Source organism: Elephas maximus, chromosome X, assembly GCF_024166365.1.
Source record: "Elephas maximus indicus isolate mEleMax1 chromosome X, mEleMax1 primary haplotype, whole genome shotgun sequence".
Classification (NCBI taxonomy): domain Eukaryota; kingdom Metazoa; phylum Chordata; class Mammalia; order Proboscidea; family Elephantidae; genus Elephas; species Elephas maximus.
The window spans coordinates 131,735,268-131,753,478 of NC_064846.1; the positions used below are offsets into that span (position 1 = coordinate 131,735,268).

Consider the following 18,211-nt stretch of genomic DNA (forward strand, 5'->3'; position numbering starts at 1 on the left):
TAGAACTACCATATGACTCAGCAATTCCACTCCAAGGTATATACCCAAGACTTGAAAACAGAGACTCAAAAAAAAAAAATTTGTACACCAATGTTCATTGCAGCACTATTCATAGTAGCCAAAGGCTGGAAACAACCTAAATGCCCATCGGCAGATGAATGGATAAAAAAATTGTGGTACATGCATACATTAGAATACTACTCAGCTAGTAGGAGCAATGAAGTCTTGATACATGCTACAGTATGGGTGGAGCTTGAAGACATTATGATAAACAAAATAAGCCAATCACAAAAGAGCAAATATTGTATGACATCACCTACATAAAAAGAAAAGAAAAGGAAAATGTACAGAGACCAAAGTTCATTAGTGGTTACCAGGGGTGACAGGGAGAATGGTTACACATTAAGGGTAGGGTTACACAGACAATTATTGTAATTGCTGTCAATAAGCTGCACAGCTGTAAAAAGTTGCATTGGCAAAACTTGTGTGATATATTTATAACAATGACAAAAAATAAAAGCTGCTGAGGCTGCTTCTGTATAACCAAATACCTCATGGGATTTGGTTCTTTGGTGTGGAGATTTAGGGTCATGGTTTCATGGGGCATTCCAGTTAATTGGCCTAATAATGTGTTTAGTGCTTCAGTTATATCTTCTAGTTTGTTGCATAGCACCTGGGGTTTTAAAAGCTTTAAGAGCAACCATCCAAAACACAACAATATGTCTCTATTCACCTGGAGTCACAGAGGAAGAGCATCAGGAATAGGTGGAGGATATGGAATGCGTGGTTAATTGCCTCCTTTGCCATGAGACCAGAAGAACTGGATGGTTCCTGGCTACCAGAACTGAGCATTTTGATCAAAGATTCCAGAAAAGAATCCTGATCAAAAGGGGGAAAACACAGAACAGAATTTCACATTCTCATGGATTCTAGACTTTCTGGAGCCATTGAGGGTGGATGAACCCCTGAAACTATTGCCCTGAGATAATCTTTAAATCTTAAACTAGATATATCCCCTGAAGTCTTTTTTAAACCGAACAGTAAAAAAAGAACAGTAGTGTAGCTTAACTAGTAAAAAGGTCTGCCTTGAGTATTATGCTTTTAAGAAATATCTATATGTGATCAAACTGACAACAGCAACTTAAAAGGTTAGATAGGAACCTTGGAGGACAATGAGTTTATGTTAATGAGGAAGGAACAACTAAGAAAAGGAGGATGAGAATGGTTGTACAACTCGAAAAATATAATCGATGTCACTAAATTGTACATGTAGAAATGGTTGAATTGGTATATGATTTGCTGTGTATATTCTCAACAACAATAAAATAAATAAAATTTAGAAAAAAAGGATAACCTTATGGATCACATTGGTCTGTAACACAACTGATCATGGGGATGGCATAGGATCAAGCAGCATTTGGTTCCATTGTGTGTGGGTTCCCCATGAGTTGGGGGCCAACTGGATGACAGCTAACAACAATAACGTCAACACCGTGTAGTCAAATTCCTCTTCATGTGTTTTCTTCACTATCACTAACACCCACTATCCTTCTTCTGTGACCCTCCCACACACACACACACACACACACACACTCACACAAACACACACACTGGGAGTGTGCCCTTAGAACCAAGAAAAGTAGGTAAACTTGTCCCCTGGCTTAGAGCCCAACAAAAGAAAATGAGAGGCTAGCTGAGAACAAGAATCACCGGTGTGTTTTAAAAGCTTATTTCTCTACTGCTATTCAAAGGTTCTAAACAAATATTCAAAGAACTTGTGACAGAGTGGGAGTAATTTTTCTTCTTGAAATTTTTTTTTTTTTTTTTTTACCAGTGGGGCACAGGGAACGGTCAGTCTCAGGCACAGGCAAAAAACAAGTGTGTTGTTTTTAGATCATTTCAAAAACAATAATAACAGTAGCTAGTCGATCGTTTTTTTTCTTCCACTATCCAATGGCAATTCTAAACAAGTCAGTGAATAGATACTCTTCTTCCCACAAACCTTTTGTTGCTGAGGTTACTGTGGAGTTTTAATAATATAATATATATGTAAACTTCAAAATAGCACATTTTATTCCTTATCCTTCAGTAAACATGGTATTCTACAAGAAAGTTAATTCAGAGAACTCCCAGTTATAAAGAAGAGGTGTAGGGAGGGTAACCAGTGTCTGGGGCAGTCTCTAAGTTGGACACCCCTCCTCCCCAGTTTCAAGATGAATAAACAAAAATGTATTCCCCCCTCTTGTCCAGCTACCTCAGTCAGAAGACTTTCGTATTTGTGGCACCTCAGAATGTCATTTCAAGCCTCGTCTGGTGCCTTCTTGGGCTTGCACCTTGGGCGAAAATGCCCTCTTCTGCCCTCCCTCATTACACCTCTGTTATACAGTCAGCCCCACACCCATGGTCTCCCTACATGTATTGATTTCAAGAGAAAAAGTCCAGTTTAGAATCATCTTAGCCCACTTTGGACCCAGGTCCTGTCTCCAATCCCTTTGGTACTGCATATTCCCACATTTAAACAGTAGATTCAAAATAAATAATGATAGCAAAATGCTTATAAAGACAAAGAAGCAGAAATCAAGTTACTCCCATTCTGTCTTTCTATAGTACAACCAGAATGCTCCTTAGAAGCAAGGATGGCAAGACTACTCTCACGTACTTTGGACATGTTATCAGGAGGAATCAGTCCCTAGAGAAGAATGTCATGCTTGGCAGAGAGTCAGGGAAAAAGAGAAAGACCCTCAATGAGATGGACTGACACAGTGGCTGCAACAATAGGCTCAAGCAAAACAATTATGAGGATGGCATAGGACCAGGCAGTGCTTCATTCTGTTGTGCATGGGGTCAATATGAGTCAGAACCAACTTGATGGCACCTAACAACAGCAACAACATAGGTGAAGTTGTTTCCTGAACCTTGTGGTTTTCACCCTTTTGGAAATGTTTCACCATATGTTTTTGTTTTATTTTTTTATTTCCAAAACTAAAGTCATGTAATTTAAAAGTATTAACCCAGTATCTTTTGTCTTTTTTTTTTTTGTACTGTAATACTTTTATTTATTTAGTTTGCAGCTGGTATAATACATATAAAAACCACCAATTGCTGTTGAGTAGGCTCTGACTCACGGCAACTCTATGCATGCCAGAGCAGGACTGCTTCATACGTTTTTCTTGGTTGTATGATCTTTCTGAAGGAGATCACCAGGCCTTTGTTTTGAGACTTCTCCGGGTGGATTTGAACCATCAACCTTTTGGTTAATACCTGAGCGCTTAACAGTTCGCACTACTCACCAAACTCATTGCCATCGAGTTGATTCTGACTCATAGCAATCCTATAGGACTGAGTAGAACCGCCCCATAGGGTTTCCAAGAAGCAGCTGGAAGACTCAAACTGCCAACCTTTTAATTGACAGCCAAGCTTTTAACCGCTCTGCTACCAGGGCTCCTTGCACTACCCAGGGACTCCTATAAAATGCATAAACTTCAATTTTAAAAATGTTCACTCAATCAGGCAACGCACAGAAAAAGCCAAAAACACACAGAAAAAGCTGTTGAAATTAAAAGATTGTTCAAGAACATAATGAAAAATTTAATAAATTGCAAGAGTCCATAGATATAGCAATCAGAAATTCAGATTAACAAAAAAAAAAAACTACAGAATTAGATAACTTAATAGAAAGTCAGAGGAGCAAAATGGAGGAAGTGGAATGCAGAATTAGTGAGGCTTAAGATAAAACACTGGGTAACAATATATTTGAAGAAAAATCACATAAAAGAATTTAAAAAAAAATGAAGAAATCCTAAGAATCATGTGGGACTCTATCAAGAAGAATAACATGTGAGTGACTGGAATACCAGAACAGGGAGGGATAACAGAAAATACATAGAGAATTGTTGAAGATATCTCAGAAGAAAACTTCCCTGACATCGTGAAGGATGAAAGGATATCTATCCAAGATGCTCATAGAACCCCATACAAGGTAGATCCCAAAAGAAAGTCACCAAGACATATTATAATTAAACTTGCCAAAACCAAAGATAAAGAGAAAATTTTAAGAGCAGCTAGGGATAAGTGAAAAGTAACCCAGAATGGAGAATTAATAAGAATAAATTTGGACTACTAGGCAGCAACCACACAGGCAAGAAGGCAATGGGATGACTTATATATAGCATTGAAGGTGAAAAATTGCCAGCAAAGAATCATATACCCAGCAAAACTGTCTCTCAAATATGAAGGTGAAATTAGGCCATTTCCAAATAAACAGAAGTTTAGGGAATTCATAAAACCGAACCAAAACTACAAGAAATACTAAAGGGAGTTCTTTGGCTAGAAAATCAATAATATCAGGTATCAACCCAAGACTAGAACACTGGACAGAACAAGCAAATGTTAACACAGACAGGGAAATCACGAGAATTAATCAAGATAAAAAAAAAACCTCAAAACAGGGAAACAGCAATCTCGTTATGTAAAAGAAGACAACATTAAATTAATAAGGAGGGACCAAGAAATGTAGTCATAGATCTTTCATATAGACAAGGCGATATAAAGAAATAAAAGTTAGATATAAACGTAGAAAAATAGGGATAAATATTAAGGTAATCACAAAGGAGAATAACTATCCTATTCATCAAAATAAAATACAAGAGAAAAATAGAGACTCAGCAGAAAAAAAATCAACAACAACAAAGAATACAAGACAATATATAAAGATAAACTACTCAGTACAAAAAATTAAGTGGGAAAAAGAAACTGTCAACAACACACACAAAAAAAAGACATGAAAATGACAGCACTAAACTCATACCTATCCATAATTATGCTAGATGTTAATGGACTAAATGCACCTATAAAGAGACAGAGAGTGGCAGAATGGATAAAAAAAATGACAATCTGTCTATATGCTGCCTACAAGAGACATGCCTTAGACTCATAAACACAAACAAACTAAAACTCAAAGGATGGAAAAAATACGTCAAACAAAACAAAAATCAAAAAAGAGCAGGAGTGGGAATATTAATTTCTGACAAAATAGACTTTAAAGTTAAATCCACCACAAAGGATAAGGAAGGACACTATATAATGATTAAAGGGACAATAAACCAAGAAGATATAACCACATTAAATACTTATGCACCCAGTAACAGGGCTGCAAGATACATGAAACAAACTCTAACAGCATTGAAAAGTGAGATAGACAGCTCCACAATTATAGTAGAAGACTTGAACACACCACTTTCGATGAAGGACAGGATACCCAGAAAGCTCAATAAAGACATGGAAGATGTAAATGCCACAATCAACCAACTTGACGTTATAGACGTATACAGAACACTCCACTCAAAAGCAGTCAAGTATACTTTCTTTTCTAGTGCACGTGGAACATTATCGAGAATAGACCACATACTAGATCATAAAGCAAGCCTTAGCAGAATCCAAAACATTCACATATTACAAAGTATCTTCTCTGACCATAAGGCAATAAAAGTAGAAATCAATGACAGAAAAAGCAGGAAGAGAAATCAAACACTTGGAAACTGAACAATACCCTGCTCAAAAAAAGACTGGGTTATAGAAGACATTAAGGATGGAATAAAGAAATTCATAGAATCCAATGAGAACGAAAACATTTCCTCTCAGAACCTTTGGGACACAGTGAAAGCAGTTCTCGGAGGTCAATTTATACCAATAAATGCACACACCCGAAAAGAAGAAAGGACCAAAATCAAAGAATTATCCCTACAACTTGAACAGATAGAAAGAGAGCAACAAAAGAAACCTTCAGGCACTAGAAGAAAGGAAATAATAAAAATTAGAGCAGAATTAAATGAAATAGAAAACAGTAAAACAATTAAAAGAGTTAACAAGACCAAAAGCTGCTTCTTTGAAAATAAAGTGCATCCAAATTGGCAAGGAAGAAGTAAAAGCATCTCTATTTGCAGATGACATGATCTTATACATAGAAAGCCCTAAGGAATCCTCAAGAAAACTACTGAAACTAAGAGAAGACTTCAGCAGAGTATCAGGATACAAGATAAACATTCAAAAGTCAGTTGGGGAGGCGGAGCCAAGATGGCGGACTAGGCAGACGCTACCTCGGATCCCTCTTACAACAAAGACACGGAAAAACAACTGAATCGATCACATACATAACAATCTACGAACCCTGAACAACAAACACAGATTTAGAGACGGAGAACGAACTAATACGGGGAAGCAGCGATTGTTTCCAGAGCCTGGAGCCAGCGTACCAGTCAGGTACAGCACAAGCACAGAGAGCTGCTCCACCCCCCTGAACTAACCCCGGGAGGGAGACCAGCCGGTTCCACGGGCGGTGTGGGACGCAGCCGGTAGGAGAAGTCCCCGGGAGGCAGTGACTGGTCTTGGAGCAGGAAGAGCAGCGTCCCAGCCGGGGAACCGTCTCACCGGGATTTGGATTGGACACAGGTACGGCATAAACACGGAGAGCTGCTCCACCCCCCTGAACTAACCTGGGGAAGGGGCCCAGCCGGGTCGCGCGGGCGGCGTGGGACGCAGCCGATAGGAGAAGTCCCCCGGAGGCAACGACTGATTTTGGAGTCGAGAGTGCACCGTCCCAGTAGGGGAGCCTTGACGCTGGACGTGGGGCTGGAAGCGGAGGATCTGACAGTGACTCAAGTGGGCCAGACCCCCCGGGGGCAATCTCCACACAGCCAGCACACATAGGCGACTCGCCCGAGGGAATCTCAGATATAATAGTCATTCCAAGTAAGACAAGCAACTCTGGCTATATTCTGAAGTGCTACTCTCCTATCTCTCTGTTCCCTCCCCCACCCTCCCCAGGCGGCTTCATTAACATCCGAATAGCCTGAGCCAGAGGGAGAACCCTGATAGGGATCTGACTGCATTTTTTTTTTTAGCGGATTTTCTGGAAAAACTAGTTTCCCAGTGATGGCTCAGAGACAACAATCCATATCAAACCACTTAAAGAAGCAGACCGTGACAGCTTCTACAACCCCTGAAACAAAAGAATCAAAATCTTTCCCAAGTGAAGATACAATCTTGGAATTATCAGATACAGAATATAAAAAAATAATTTACAGAATGCTTAAAGATATCACAAATGAAATTAGGATAACTGCAGAAAAAGCCAAGGAACACACCGATAAAACTGTTGAAGAACTCAAAAAGATTATTCAAGAACATAGTGGAAAAATTAATAAGTTGCAAGAATCCATAGAGAGACAACATGTAGAAATCCAAAAGATTAACAATAAAATTACAGAATTAGACAACGCAATAGGAAGTCAGAGGAGCAGACTCGAGCAATTAGAATGCAGACTGGGACATCTGGAGGACCAGGGAATCAACACCAACATAGCTGAAAAAAAATCAGATAAAAGAATTAAAAAAAAATGAAGAAACCCTAAGAATCATGTGGGACTCTATCAAGAAGGATAACCTGCGGATGATTGGGGTCCCAGAACAGGGAGGGGGGACAGAAAACACAGAGAAAATAGTTGAAGAACTCCTGACAGAAAACTTCCCTGACATCATGAAAGACGAAAGGATATCTATCCAAGATGCTCATCGAACCCCATTTAAGATTGATCCAAAAAGAAAAACACCAAGACATATTATCATCAAACTCACCAAAACCAAAGATAAACAGAAAATTTTAAAAGCAGCCAGGGAGAAAAGAAAGGTTTCCTTCAAGGGAGAATCAATAAGAATAAGTTCAGACTACTCAGCAGAAACCATGCAGGCAAGAAGGGAATGGGACGACATATACAGAGCACTGAAGGAGAAAAACTGCCAGCCAAGGATCATATATCCAGCAAAACTCTCTCTGAAATATGAAGGCGAAATTAAGATATTTACAGACAAACACAAGTTTAGAGAATTTGCAAAAACCAAACCAAAGCTACAAGAAATACTAAAGGATATTGTTTGGTCAGAGAACCAATAATATCAGATATCAGCACAACACAAGGTCACAAAACAGAACGTCCTGATATCAACTCAAATAGGGAAATCACAAAAACAAACAAATTAAGATTAATTAAAAAAAAATACACATAACAGGGAATCATGGAAGTCAATAGGAAGATCACAATAACCAAAAAGAGGGACTAAATACAGGAGGCATTGAACTGCCATATGGAGAATGATACAAGGCGATATAGAACAAGTTAGGTTTTTACTTAGAAAAATAGGGGTAAATAATAAGGTAACCACAAAAAGGTATAACAACTCTATAACTCAAGATAAAAGCCAAGAAAAACGTAACGACTCAACTAACATAAAGTCAAACACTATGAAAATGAGGATCTCACAATTTACTAAGAAAAACGCCTCAGCACAAAAAAGTATGCGGAAAAATGAAATCGTCAACAACACACATAAAAAGGCATCAAAATGACAGCACTAAAAACTTATTTATCTATAATTACCCTGAATGTAAATGGACTAAATGCACCAATAAAGACACAGAGAGTCACGGACTGGATAAAGAAACACGATCCATCTATATGCTACCTACAAGAGACACACCTTAGACTTAGAGACACAAACAAACTAAAACTCAAAGGATGGAAAAAAGTATATCAAGCAAACAATAAGCAAAAAAGAAGAGGAGTAGCAATATTAATTTCTGACAAAATAGACTTTAGACTTAAATCCACCACAAAGGATAAAGAAGGACACTACATAATGATAAAAGGGACAATTGATCAGGAAGACATAACCATATTAAAGATTTATGCACCCAATGACAGGGCTGCAAGATACATAAATCAAATTTTAACGGAATTGAAAAGTGAGATAGATACCTCCACAATTATAGTAGGAGACTTCAACACACCACTTTCAGAGAAGGACAGGACATCCAGTAAGAAGCTCAATAGAGACACGGAAGACCTAATTACAACAATCAACCAACTTGACCTCATTGACTTATACAGAACACGTCACCCAACTGCTGCAAAATATACTTTTTTTTCTAACGCACATGGAACATTCTTTAGAATAGACCACATATTAGGTCATAAAACAAACCTTTGCAGAGTCCAAAACATCGAAATATTACAAAGCATCTTCTCATACCACAAGGCAATAAAACTAGAAATCAATAACAGAAAAACTAGGGAAAAGAAATCAAATACTTGGAAAATGAACAATACCCTCCTGAAAAAAGACTGGGTTGTAGAAGACATCAAGGAGGGAATAAGGAAATTCTTAGAAAGCAACGAGAATGAAAATACTTCCTATCAAAACCTCTGGGACACAGCAAAAGCAGTACTCAGAGGCCAATTTCTATCGATAAATGCACACATACAAAAAGAAGAAAGAGCCAAAATCAGAGAACTGTCCTTACAACTTGAACAAATAGAAACTGAGCAACAAAAGAATCCATCAGGCACCAGAAGAAAACAAATAATAAAAATTAGAGCTGAACTAAATGAATTAGAGAACGGAAAAACAATTGAAAGAATTAACAAAGCCAAAAGCTGGTTCTTTGAAAAATTAACAAAATTGATAAACCATTGGCTAGACTGACTAAAGAAATACAGGAAAGGAAACAAATAACCCGAATAAGAAACGAGAAGGACCACATCAGAACAGAACCAAATGAAATTAAAAGAATCATTTCAGATTATTATGAAAAATTGTACTCTAACAAATTTGAAAACCTAGAAGAAATGGATGAATTCCTGGAAAAACACTACCTACCTAAACTAACACATTCAGAAGTAGAACAACTAAATAGACCCATAACAAAAAAAGAGATTGAAACGGTAATCAAAAAACTCCCAACAAAAAAAAGCCCTGGCCCAGACGGCTTCACGGCAGAGTTCTACAAAACTTTCAGAGAAGAGTTAACACCACTACTTCTGAAGGTATTCCAAAGCATAGAAAATGACGGAATACTACCCAACACATTCTATGAAGCCACCATCTCCCTGATACCAAAACCAGGTAAACACATTACAAAAAAAGAAAATTATAGACCTATATCCCTCATGAACATTGACGCAAAAATCCTCAACAAAATTCTAGCCAGTAAAATCCAACAACACATCAAAAAAATAATTCACGCTGATCAAGTGGGATTTATACCAGGTATGCAAGGCTGGTTTAATATCAGAAAAACCATTAATGTAATCCATCACATAAATAAAACAAAAGACAAAAACCACATGATCTTATCAATTGATGCAGAAAAGGCATTTGACAAAGTCCAACACCCATTTATGATAAAAACTCTTGCCAAAATAGGAATTGAAGGAAAATTCCTCAACATAATAAAGGGCATCTATGCAAAGCGAACAGCCAATATCACTCTAAATGGAGAGAACCTGAAAGCATTTCCCTTGAGAACGGGAACCAGACAAGGATGCCCTTTATCACCGCTCTTATTCAACATCGTGCTAGAAGTCCTAGCCAGGGCAATTAGGCTAGACAAAGAAATAAAAGGTATCCAGATTGGCAAGGAAGAAGTACAGTTATCACTATTTGCAGATGACATGATTATATACACAGAAAACCCTAAGGAATCCTCCAGAAAACTACTGAAACTAATAGAAGAGTTTGGCAGAGTCTCAGGTTATAAAATAAACATACAAAAATCACTTGGATTCCTCTACATCAACAAAAAGAACACCGAAGAGGAAATCACCAAATCAATACCATTCACAGTAGCCCCCAAGAAGATAAGATACTTAGGAATAAATCTTACCAAGGATGTAAAAGACCTATACAAAGAAAACTACAAAGCTCTACTACAAGAAATTCAAAAGGACATACTTAAGTGGAAAAACATACCCTGCTCATGGATAGGAAGACTTAACATAGTAAAAATGTCTATTCTACCAAAAGCCATCTATACATTTAACGCACTTCTGATCCAAATTCCAATGTCATATTTTAAGGGGATAGAGAAACAAATGACCAATTTCATATGGAAGGGAAAGAAGCCCCGGATAAGCAAAGCACTACTGAAAAAGAAGAAGAAAGTGGGAGGCCTCACCTTACCCGACTTCAGAACCTATTATACAGCCACAGTAGTCAAAACAGCCTGGTATTGGTACAACAACAGACACATAGACCAATGGAACAGAATTGAGAACCCAGACATAGATCCATCCACGTATGAGCAGCTGATATTTGACAAAGGACCAGTGTCAATTAACTGGGGAAAAGATAGCCTTTTTAACAAATGGTGCTGGCATAACTGGATATCCATTTGCAAAAAAATGAAACAGGACCCATACCTCACACCATGCACAAAAACTAACTCCAAGTGGATCAAAGACCTAAACATAAAGACTAAAACGATAAAGATCATGGAAGAAAAAATTGGGACAACCCTAGGAGCCCTAATACAAGGTATAAACAGAATACAAAACATTACCAAAAATGATGAAGAGAAACCCGATAACTGGGAGCTTCTAAAAATCAAACACCTATGCCCATCTAAAGACTTCTCCAAAAGAGTAAAAAGACCACCTATAGATTGGGAAAGAATTTTCAGCTATGACATCTCCGACCAGCGCCTGATCTCTAAAATCTACATGATTCTGTCAAAACTCAACCACAAAAAGACAAACAACCCAATCAAGAAGTGGGCAAAGGATATGAACACACATTTCACTAAAGAAGATATTCAGGCAGCCAACAGATACATGAGAAAATGCTCTCGATCATTAGCCATTAGAGAAATGCAAATTAAAACTACGATGAGATTCCATCTCACACCAGCAAGGCTGGCATTAATCAAAAAAACACAAAATAATAAATGTTGGAGAGGCTGCAGAGAGATTGGAACTCTCATACACTGCTGGTGGGAATGTAAAATGGTACAACCACTTTGGAAATCCATCTGGCGTTATCTTAAACAGTTAGAAATAGAACTACCATACAACCCAGAAATCCCACTCCTGGGAATATACCCTAGAGATACAAGAGCCTTCATACAAACAGATATATGCACACCCATGTTTATTGCAGCTCTGTTTATAATAGCAAAAAGTTGGAAGCAACCAAGGAGTCCATCAACGGATGAATGGGTAAATAAATTGTGGTATATTCACACAATGGAATACTACGCATCGATAAAGAACAGTGACGAATCTCTGAAACATTTCATAACATGGAGGAACCTGGAAGGCATTATGCTGAGCGAAATTAGTCAGAGGCAAAAGGACAAATATTGTATAAGACCACTATTATAAGATCTTGAGAAATAGTAAACCTGAGAAGAACACACACTTTTGTGGTTACGAGGGGGGGAGGGAGGGAGGGGGGGAGAGGGTTTTTTTATTGATTAATCAGTAGATAAGAACTGCTTTAGGTGAAGGGAAAGACAACACTCAATACATGGAAGGTCAGCTCAATTGGACTGGACCAAAAGCAAAGAAGTTTCCGGGATAAAATGAATGCTTCAAAGGTCAGCGTAGCAAGCGCAGGGGTCTGGGGAACATGGTTTGCGGGGACTTCTAAGTCAATTGGCAAAATAATTCTATTATGAAATCATTCTGCATCCCACTTTGAAATGTGGCGTCTGGGGTCTTAAATGCTAACAAGCGGCCATCTAAGATGCAGCAATTGGTCTCAACCTACCTGGAGCAAAGGAAAATGAAGAACACCAAGGCCACACGACAACTAAGAGCCCAAGAGACAGAAAGGGCCACATGAACCAGAGACCTACATCATCCTGAGACCAGAAGAACTAGTTGGTGCCCGGCCACAATCGATGACTGCCCTGACAGGGAGCACAGCAGAGGACCCCTGAGGGAGCAGGAGATCAGTGGATGCAGACCCCAAATTCTCATAAAAAGACCAAACTTAATGGTCTGACTGAGACTAGAGGAATCCCGGCGGCCATGCTCTCCAGACCTTCTGTTGGCACAGGACAGGAACCATCTCCGAAGACAACTCATCAGACATGAAAGGGACTGGTCAGCGGGTGGGAGAGAGACGCTGATGAAGAGTGAGCTAATTATATCAGGTGGACACTTGAGATTGTGTTGGCAACTCTTGTCTGGAGGGGGGATGGGAGGATAGAGAGAGAGGGAAGCCGGCAAAATTGTCAAGAAAGGAGAGACTGAAAGGGCTGACTCAAGAAGGGGAGAGCAAGTGGGAGTAGGGAGTGAGATGTATGTACTTATATGTGACAGACTGATTCGATTTGTAAACGTTCACTTGAAGCTTAATAAAAGTTATTAAAAAAAAAAAAAAGTCAGTTGGGTTCCTCTACACCAACAGAGAGAAGTTAGAAGAGGAAATCATCTAATCAATACCATTTATACTAGCACCAAGAAGATAAAATGCTTAGGAACAAATCTAACCAGAGACGTAAAAGATCTATACATAGAAAACTACAAGACACTACTGCAAGAAACCAAAAGACACCTACAAAAGTGGAAAAAAATAACTTGCTCATGGAAAGGGATACTTAATATTGTAAAAATGTTTATTATACCAAAAGAGACCAATAGATACAATGCAATTCCATCCAAATTCCAACGATATTTTTCAATATGATGGAAAAACAAATCACCAACTTCATATGGTAGGAAAATAGGCCCAGTATAAGTAAAGCATTACTGAGATAGAAGAACAAAGTGGAAGGCCTCACTCAACCTGATTTTAGAACCTATTATATCACCACAGTAGTCAAAACAGCCTGATACTGGTAAAACAACAGATACACAGACCAATGGAACAGAATTGAGAATCCAGACATAAATCTATCCACAAATGAGCAGCTGATATTTGACAAAGGCCCGAATTCAGTTAAATGGAGAAAAGATTGTCTGTTTAACAAATGGTGCTGGCATAACTGGATACCCATCTGCAAAAAAATGAAACAAGACCCATACCTCACACCATGCACAAAATGTACCAAAGACCTAAATACAAAACTAAAACGATAAAGATCATGGAAGAGAAAATAGGCACAATGCTAGGAGCTCTAATACATGGCATAAAAAAACAAAACAAAAAAAAATACATGGCATAAACAGTATTAAAAACATTACTAACAATGCAGAAGAAAAACTAGATAACTGGAAGCTCCTAAAAATAAAACACCTATGCTCATCCAAAGATTTCACCAAAAGAGTAAAAAGATTACCTACAGACTGGGAATAAGTTTTTAGATATGACATTTCCCTTCAGCATCTGATCACTGAAATTTACATGATACGGCAAAAACTCAATTGTTGTTGTTAGGTGCCATCGAGTCTGCACAACAGAATGAAAAACTGCCCAGTCCTGAGCCATCCTTACAATTGTTGTTATGCTTGAGCTCATTGTTGCAGCCACTGTGTCGATCCACCTCCCTGAGGGTCTTCCTCGTTTCCGCTGACCCTGTACTCTGCCAAGCATGATGTCCTTCTCCAGGGACTGATCCCTCCTGACAACATGTCCAAAGTATGTAAGACGCAGTCTCGCCATCCTTGCTTCTAAGGATCATTCTGGTTGTGCGTCTTCTAATACAGATTTGTTTTTTTTTTCTTTTGGCAGTCCATGGTATATTCAATATTCTTCCCTAACACCACAATTCAAAGGCGTCAATTCTTCTTCGGTCTTCCTTATTCATTGTCCAGCTTTCACATGCATACAATGCTATTGAAAATACCATGGCTTGGGTCAGGCGCACCTTAGTCTTCAAGGTGACATCTTTGCTCTTCAATACCTTGAAGAGGTCCTTTGCAACAGATTTACCCAATGCAATGTGTCTTTTGATTTCTTGACTGCTCCTTCCATGGCTGTTGATTACAGATCCAAGTAAAATGAAATCCTTGACAACTTCAATCTTTTCTCCATTTATCATGATGTTGGTCATTGGTCCAGTTGTGAGGATTTTTGTTTTCTTTATGCTGAGGTGCAATCCATACTGAAGGCTGTGGTCTTTCATCTTCATTAGTAAGTGCTTCAAGTCCTCTTCACTTCCAGCAAGCAAGGTTGTGTTATCTGCAAAATGCAGGTTGTTAATGAGTCTTCCTCCAATCCTGATGCCCTGTTCTTCTTCATATACTCCAGCTTCTTGTATTATTAGCTCAGCATGCAGATTGAATACGTATGGTGAAGGAATACAATCCTGACGCACACCTTTCCTGACTTTAAACCAGTCATTATCCCCTTGTTCTGTCCAAACAACTGCCTCTTTTTCTATGTAAAGGTTCCTCATGAGCACAATTAAGTGTGCTGGAATTCCCGTTCTTCACACTGTTATCCATAGTTTGTTATGATCCACACAGTTGAATGCCTTTGCATAGTCAATAAAACACAGGTAAACATCCTTCTGGTATCCCCTGCTTTCAGCCAGGATCCATCTGACATCAGCAATGATATCCCTGGTTCCACGTTCTCTTCTGAAATTTCTGGCAGTTCCCTGTCGATATACTGCTGCAGCCGTTTTTGAATGATCTTCAGCAAAATTTTGCTTGTGTGTGATATTAATGATATTGTTCTATAATTTCCACTTTCGGCTGGATCACCTTTCTTGGGAATAGGCATAAATATGGATCTCTTCCAGTCAGTTGGCCAGGGAGCTGTCTTCCATATTTCTTGGCATAGATGAGTGAGCACCTCCAGCATTGCATCTGTTTGTTGAAATATCTCAATTGATATTCCATCAATTCCTGGAGCGTTGTTTTTCGCCGATGCCTCCAGAGCAGCTTGGATTTCATCCTTCAGTACCATCGGTTCCTGATCATATGCCACCTCTTGAAATGTTTGAACATTGACTAATTCTTTTTGGTATAATGACTCTGCATATTCTTTCCATCTTCCTTTGATGCTTCCTGCATCGTTTAATATTTTCCCCATAGAATCCTTCACTATTGCAACTCAAGGCTTGAATTTTTTCTTCAGTTCTTTCAGCTTAACAAACGCTGAGTGTTTTCTTCCCTTTTGGTTTTCCATCTCCGGCTCTTTGCACATGTCATTATAATACTTTACTTTGTCTTCTCGAGACGCCCTTTGAAATCTTCTGTTCAGTTCTTTTACTTCATCAATTCTTCCTTTTCCTTTAGCAGCTCGACGTTCGAGAGTAAGTTTCAGAGTCTCCTCTGACATGCATCTTGGTCTTTTCTTTCTTTCCTGTCTTTTCAATGACCTCCTTCTTTCTTCACGTATGATGTCCTTGATGTCATTCCACAACTCGTCTGGTCTTCAGTCACTAGTCCTCAATGTGTCAAATATATTCTTCAGATGGTCTCTAAATTCAGGTGGGATGTACTCAAGGTCATATTTTGGCTCTCGTGGACTTGCTCTGATTTTCTTCAGTTTCAGCTTGGACTTGCATATAAGCAATTGATGGTCTGTTCCACAGTCGGCCCCTGGCCTTGTTCTGGCTGATGATATTGAGCTTTTCCATCATCTCTTTCCACAGATGTAGTCAATTTGATTTCTGTGTGTTCCATCTGGCGAGGTCCATGTGTATAGTTGCCGTTTATGTTGTTGAAAGAAGGTATTTGCAATGAAGAAGTCGTTGGTCTTGCAAAATTCTATCATTTGATCTCTGGCATTGTTTCTACCACCAAGGCCATATTTTCCAACTACTGATCCTTCTTCTTTGTTTCCAACTTTCGCATCCCAATCGCCAGTAATTATCAATGCATCTTGATTGCATGTTTGATCAATTTCAGACTGTAGCAGCTGATAAAAATCTTCTATTTCTTCATCTTTGGCCCTAGTGGTTGATGTGTAAATTTGAATAATAGTCGTATTAACTGGTCTTCCTTGTAGGCGTATAGATATTATCCTATCAGTGACAGCGTTGTACTTCAGGATAGATCTTGAAACGTTGTTTTTGATGATGAACGCAACACCATTCCTCTTCAAGTTGTCATTCCCAGCACAGTAGACTATATGATTGCCTGATTCAAAATGGCCAATACCAGTCCATTTCAGCTCACTAATGCCTTGGATATGGATGTTTATGCATTCCATTTCATTTTTGATGATTTCCAATTTTCCTAGATTCATACTTCATACATTCCAGGTTCCAATTATTAATGGATGCTTGCAGCTGTTTCTTCTCATTTTGAGTCGTGCCACATCCGCAAATGAAGGTCCCAAGAGCTTTACTCCATCCACGTCATTAAGGTCAACTCTATTTTGAGGAGGCAGCTCTTCCCCAGTGCCTTCCAACCTGGGAGGCTCATCTTCCAGCACTATATCAGACATTGTTCAGCTGCTATTCATAAGGTTTTCACTAGCTAATGCTTTTCAGAAGTAGACTGCCAGGTCCTTCTTCCTAGTCTGTCTTTGTCTGGAAGCTCAGCTGAAATCTGTCCTCCATGAGTGACCCTGCTGGTATCTGAATACTGGTGGCATAGCTTCCAGCATCACAGCAATGCATGAGCCCCCACAGTATGACAAACTGATAGACAAGTAGGGGAAAAACTCAACTACAAAAAAACAAATAATCCAATTAAAAATTTGGCAAACTATATGAACAGACACTTTACTGAAGAAGACTTTCAAATAGCCAACAGATACATGAGTAAATGCTCACGGTCATTAGCCATTACAGAAATGCAAATCAAAACTACAATGAGATTCCATCGCACTCCAACCAGGCTGGCATTAATCCAAAAAGCACAACATAACAAATGTTGGAGAGGTTGTGGAGAGACTGGAACACTTATACACTGCTGGTGGGAATGTGAAATGGTACAACCACTTTGGAAATTGATTTGGTGGTTCCTTAAAAAGCTAGAAGTGGAACAATCATAGGATCCTGCTATCCCACTCCTTGGAATATATCCTAGAGAAATAAGAGCCTTTACAAGAACGGATATATGCACACCCATGTTCACTGTAGCAGTGTTTACATTAGCAAAAAGATGGAAGCAAACAAGGGGCCCATCAGTGGATGAATGGATAAATAATGGTATATTCACACAATGGAATACTACACGTCGATAAAGAATAATGATGAATCCATGAAACCTTTCATAACATGGATGAATCTGGAAGGCTGAGTGAAATTAATCAGTTGCAAAAGGACAAATATTGTATGAGACCACTATTATAAGAACTCGAGGAATAGTTTAAACAGAGAAGAGAATATTCTTTGGTGGTTACGAGAGGGGGGAGGGAGGGAGGAAGGGAGAGGGTTTTTCACTTTAGATGAGAACTATTTTAGGTGAAGGAAAAGACAACACACAGTGCAGGAGAGGTGGACACAACTGGACTAAACCAAAAGCAGTTTCCT

At 38.8% G+C, this 18,211-nt stretch overlaps 1 long non-coding RNA gene across 1 annotated transcript in view; it reads right to left on the bottom strand.

Annotated features, from left to right (window-relative positions):
• Positions 1–18,211, bottom strand: part of LOC126069539 (uncharacterized) — a 568,225-nt gene that overhangs the window by 147,406 nt on the left and 402,608 nt on the right. Inside the window, exon 2 of the long non-coding RNA XR_007515940.1 lies at positions 11,445–11,487. This is a non-coding gene — a long non-coding RNA (uncharacterized LOC126069539). The remainder of the gene's footprint in view (positions 1–11,444; positions 11,488–18,211) is intronic.